The sequence below is a fragment of the Corvus brachyrhynchos genome, unplaced genomic scaffold, assembly GCF_000691975.1.
Source record: "Corvus brachyrhynchos isolate BGI_N302 unplaced genomic scaffold, ASM69197v1 scaffold146, whole genome shotgun sequence".
Taxonomy (NCBI): Eukaryota; Metazoa; Chordata; class Aves; order Passeriformes; family Corvidae; genus Corvus; species Corvus brachyrhynchos.
This window is the reverse complement of record NW_008238960.1, coordinates 1,084,709-1,090,475: the sequence shown is the minus strand read 5'-3', so window position 1 is coordinate 1,090,475 and position 5,767 is coordinate 1,084,709. Positions and strand designations below refer to the sequence as shown.

At 39.8% G+C, this 5,767-nt stretch overlaps 1 protein-coding gene across 2 annotated transcripts in view; it reads left to right on the top strand.

The window, feature by feature from the left end:
* Window positions 1–39: 39 nt before the first annotated feature.
* Window positions 40–5,767, top strand: part of ADNP2 (ADNP homeobox 2) — a 20,808-nt gene continuing 15,080 nt past the window's right edge. The window contains exons 1-2 of one of the 2 annotated variants that reach the window (XM_008637117.2): window positions 40–612; window positions 4,921–5,081. The gene's annotated coding sequence lies outside the window, so the exon portion shown is untranslated. Of the gene's footprint in view, window positions 613–653; window positions 3,148–4,920; window positions 5,082–5,767 lie in introns of those variants that run through there. The other variant, XM_017738627.1, reaches the window with a different exon arrangement.

Sequence of the window (5,767 nt, the reverse complement as noted above, 5' to 3'; positions counted from 1 at the left end):
CGGGACGGGAGGGGTCCGGCGTGGCCCCGTCGTGTGAGGCGTTTTAGCACGGGGAACTTCTCCCGCTGCCTCGCCGCTGCTGCGGGCTGTGAATAGCTCGTTAGCACCGCGCTTCTTGCGTGTTGGTTATTTAATTGCAGGTCGCATTTCAGCGATGGGTGTCTAAGGAACCAGCTTAATAGGTTGTCTCGAAGTCTGGATGAATAGTTTCAATTACGTTTAATGAAATGCTTTGATTTGAAACAGTTTGTGGGAAACTGTAGCGTGGGCAGGAATGGCACACGTGCAGAACCAGCACTTCATCACCGGTTAAAGGAATCAGTTAATGGGATGCAAAATTACGTTAAATAATATTGGGGTGCCTCAGCAATGCATACGTTCAGAAAAAAAAAGTTTGTGAATAACGTAAACAAACACAACCCCTGCAGTGCAAGCCATGAAAACCATTTGAGTGCGCTTGCTTTGTGGTCGAGAGCAGGTAATGGGGAGTTCCAGTTGTCCTGGTTTGTAAACGGAATAAAAGACACGTGTATGACTTCTGCTGCAGCCGTTCAGAGTCCTGTACTGTCAAAGTTGTGAACAACTCGGTTTCAGCTGATAAAGTTCTGACAGGTAAATTACTGGGGAGAAGTTGGTTATTGCCCTTAATAGTTTTCTGTCATCAAAAATCTGTGTTTGTAAAAAACAGTTGTAAAGAACTGTAATGAAATACTTTAAAAGACTGTTGGGATATTGAATCTATATTCTAGAAATCCTTGTGTTCCTGTTAATAAACTTTCTCTTTAATTTTGATCAAGTAAAGAGGATTTCTTTAGCACAATATTTAGAGCAACAGGGTAAGAAATAAAGTATGTGGTAAGCTGTAATAAGACCTATTACAAGGTATACTGTATATGATAAGCTGTAATAGTTCCTGTGGTTCTTTTCATGGAAGTTTTGTGAAAAACAACCTCCACAAATTACAGCAAATCTTTAGGAACAAGGAAGAGCGCACACAGTGTTGTTATGCCTTACGTATTTCCACTGGGAACGCCTTGATTTGGGCTAAGTCTTACTGAGTGCTGGTAGAGCTGGCTTGTGTTTGAACACTTTAGTCCTTCCTCTGAAACCTGCTGCACAGCCCTGGGTTGTTTTTTCAGTTCTGTCCCTTGCTAACTTGTTAAGGTTTTGGATTATTTGTGCTGTGGACTGTTGTGTGCATTTGTAAAGTGCCAAGTCTTGGGGTCATACCAAACTGATGAGTGCAGCACAAATGCAGTAGGCTGGGGTTTGACTCTTCTGCTCACATACTCATGGGGCTGACAGATCTTGCAGGATTCGAGTGGGCTCCATGCACATGCTTACGTCATCTAGGATGAACTTGAATCCTGCTGGGTTCAAAATCGAGTCAGTCCCCAGAGGGAACTCCCAAGAGAGTCAAGCATTGTGTGAGTTAGTGCTTTAGGAAGACTGTGAGTTTAAGTGGTAGTGTCCCTTCATCTCTTCTCACCAGTCTTGGATAGCAGGGACTTGGATGTGTGTTAATGAATCATCCCAATAGTTATTTAAATTTGGTTTGGTTTGGTAGGTAAGATGCAGGTATCTTCATCTGTATCATCACATACCTTAGTGCTCATTGTGTTCACAGCTGTTGAATGATGGTTGTCTTGGTGTTGGGCAGGATGACCTTTTTAACAGGTGATTTGTAGCTGTGAAAAGAGCAAAATGATTATGACTCTAGGAGATCTATGATTTGAGATGCCCAGAGGTTTCTGATATAGTTGGACAGAGAAGAGTTAAATTTTTATTTATCTTTTACCTGAGATTTCTATCAAGTTGCACATGGATAGAAATTTGAATATGAGATGATAAAGCTGAATTACTTTGTTGACCAGAACTGCTCTTCGTAAGTTTTATTAGAATATATTTTTAATTGCAACAGATTAAATAATGAACAAGAATAGCATCCATTCTAATCAGTTGATTCTTTTTCTTTAGGAAGCTTTCTTCCCTCTCCCTCTGTGGGCTGGATGAGCTTTGATGGTGCTGATGTACTTGTAAATCTGGTTAGGTCTCTTTCAGAAGGTGGAGATAAGAGTCCAGGAAATGGAACTGACCATGTAATGAGTGGTTGAGCACATAGCCAAGTGTGACTTTTTAGAGGATTGTAAGCTTATCAGAAACAAAACAAAATTGACTATGGTAAAATTTGGCATGGCCAAGCCAAACTTGCATTCTTCTAGGCAGTTCCTCAGTGTGCCTGTCCTCCTAGATGCTCTCTGCCATCCAGTGTTCTTGTTCCTTATATTCCTAGAAATAGATCACATGCTTTCATTTCACTTTCAGGGGTGAAGCAGTTTATACTGTTATCTCAGCTAATAGTGAATTATCAACTTCTCATGAGTTTACTAAAATGAAAACAATTCATTATGGGTGCTTGTCAGTTCTGATAACTGGTGAAATACAAGTTGGTAAACAAACCTTTGAAAATACTCCAACCCAGATGTTCCAAACCAATTATAAAGGTACAAACCTTTTATAAAGACCAAAGTCTTTATAAAAATCTCTTTCTCAGTTACTAGTGACAGTTACTAGATAAGTCATAAAAACTAAGAATGATTCCATTTTCAAGGCAGATAATATGAAAGGACAAAGTTCCATGAGCCTTTCATAATTTCCCTACTCTGAACAGTTCTATGAACAACAGACTAGTGAAGGCTAACTTAGGAACACATCTGGAGATCTTGCTTCTGTACAGATTACCTGGTGTCTAAAAGGGTTACCTTACAGCCATTTTCTCTGGATATTCTAGCATGCCTCTTTTCCTGTAATCTCTAAAAATGCCTGATTATCTAGTTCACTGGATTTTGCTGGAAGCATTTGCATGTCCATTGAAGACACATATGTGCATCTTCCTTGTGCCAGCTCCTTACCAACTCCATTTTAATTTGCTTGCAAATCCTATTTCCTGTAGGAACACAAATGAAAGTGGTGCTGATTTCACATAAGGAAAAAGGGTCTCACTGTGAATGCAGTCTGTCAGTGGACGAGGTTGCCCAGAGAGGTTGCCAAACCTGACTGGCCAAAACAGAGTGCCCTGGCTGCAATTAATGGTTGAGGCTGCTTGTGGGAAGCTGGACTGGATATCCTCTTGAGGTTCCTTCCAAGGTGAATGAGAATGGTTCTAAGAAGTAGAATGAATAGGAACTTGGCATTTTGTGATGACTTCTCACTTTGAAGAGGTGCAATGTTAGTGTTTTTGCTTTTTTTTTAATGCAGAGAAATTACAGTAAAAGATAGTTACTTTGCAAACTGTCTTTGACTGCTAAGATACTGTGCAGACTGTTACCTTGTCTTTTAGGCTAGTGTTAAATACTGCAGTACTGTTGGAAGGGAAGAGTTTCGTTTGTGATCTTTGAAAAGCCAAATGTAGTTAGTTGGGTGTTGCAATCTGGTAACAAATGTAGAAATGAAAGGAACCTGTAGTGTTGAATAAAACTCTCCTTTGTATATCATTATGGAGATTTTATCTAAATAAGCAACAAATACAGGAATAGCTCGATGGCTAAAATGCCTGAGCAAGAGTTGAATGGACTTCTTAAAATTGGAGACATCAGCTGCTAAAATTATTTTATTTTGCTATAAACTTGCCTTGGTTCTGTTTATGAAATAGCACAGTCTGAAAACTCAATGGATTATCAGGTTTTTGGGAAACAACAATTAAAAGCAGTGAAAGATAAATTTTTGTCTTTTAGCTAGGCAGTGCGGTAAAATGATCAAGACTCAGTTTTACTGTAGTCCTTTCATGTTGAATTTGCTGGTTAAGAATGGGATGTGGGACCAACAAATGCACGGAACCAAAGTGCAAGCTAAAGCTTGCAGAATGTCCAAAATACAGGAAAAATAAATTATTAGTATAAAACTGTGGGTAATAAACTGCATAATAATCAAGGAATTAAACTGAGGGCTTGAGGGAATAAGCTTAGAAGGTTGATCTTTCCTGACCTTTATGATGGGGCAGTGCTGGTCTAATGGATACAGAGCCTCCAAGAGGGTAGGTTTAGATTTGATATTCGGAAGAAATTCTTAACTGTGAGGGTGGTGAGGCAGTGGCAGAGTTTTTCCAGAGAAGCTGTGGATGCCCCATCTCTGGAAATGTTCAAGGCTGGGTTGGATGGGACTTCGAGCAACCCAGTCTAGTGGTAGGTGTCCCTGCCCATGGGAGGTGGTCTGGAACGAGATGATCTTTAAGGTATCTTCCAACCCAAGCCATTCTGTCATTCTGTGATTCTAGTGTGAGATGAGCAATTTAAAATCCTTACTCCCAAGCAGGTTGTTTAAATACCTACTGAATAACATTGCATGTGATTGCACATGCTGGCCTTCGGATTGAAGACCAACTGCTTGAAAACTGGAAAATAATTGATATTCAAGGGGTTTTTTTTGTTATGGTGGGTTTTTGGTGTGTTTTTCTTTCTCCTGGATTAATAACTTCAATTTCAGAATGATTACTGATTAAGAAAACTGTTGATGTGCATGGATGTTACATACTTTACCCCTTGTAGACTGTTTCTTATTTGTGAGCTAGACATGCCTCGACAAATACCTGCTTCACCTTCTTCAGTAGCATCAATGTGTGAGTTGAAAGACTGAGATGGGGGAACTGTTTCCAGGGAAGCCTAATGTATTGAACCGCATTTCCTTCTGGCTGATCTGAGCGTGGTTGGTGGCATCCAGTCAGCTCTGTTACCCACACTTGGACCATGGAGTTGATGTCCATAACCTGCTGTCATAGAGGGACTGATCATAAAGCTTTAACTAGACACTGTGCAAATTCCCAGTGGACTTCACTTTGGAAAGAATATTTTATGTCAGATTTTTATTGCTTGCATTTTGAGAGAATGCCAGACCAGTTACTCTGCTTTATTCCATTCTGTATAGGTTCCTGGTCTACATGCACCCCAGTTGTATCAGAATGTCTTCTGAACTTCCTGGTGATAAAAAACGTTAGAAAACAAGACTAGCATCTGTCAAATGGGGTTCCCTCTCCATTTCTCTCTACACACCTTTCCTTTCGGGGGAGAAGAAGGGAAGAATATTATGTGAGTTGTTTGAATTTTAATTCTAAATCCCTCAGTTGTATGTTTTGTACATAAATTAAGGTTTGGGGGGGTTACATACAGACTAGAACTTTTTTTAATATGGTTTGTGGGTTTTTATTTTTTTTGGTTTTGTGGGTTTTTTTTGGTTTTGTTTTTGTTTTGTTTTTGGGTTTTTTTTGAGGCTTAGCTTGTACCTGGTGTCTGATGCGGATGGGGATTTTGCAACTATTTGCATGAAAGTCTTACCGTTTTTTCAAAGTAAAGCTTTCATGTTGGCAGGGAGCTTGCTTTTTTTTGGTAAAGTACAGCTTTTCAAGACATTTGAGACCGTCTGTGCTGAAGTACTGTTTGGGGATTTCCTTTTTTTTTTTTTTGCTTTTTCCTGTTCAAGTGTGTCCTGGATGGATGAATTGTTTAGCAATAAGGACTAAGATGTTGTAAATGCTCCTGGATGCTCTGTTAGGTGTTTAAGCACCGAATACTGTGGAAGCTTTCAGTGACCTTTTTCAGTGCAGGCTTAGGGTTAGGTTTTGCCTTCTCTGTCCGTTGTAGTTTCTTAAAGCTCAGTCTAAATTGCATCTGGCTGTAATCTAGGAAGGAGTTGACAAAGGCAGTTGACATACTTTTGAAGCTGAGCCCAGGGGGATGGACACCTTACAATTTTATAAAAGTAGAAACTTCAGCAG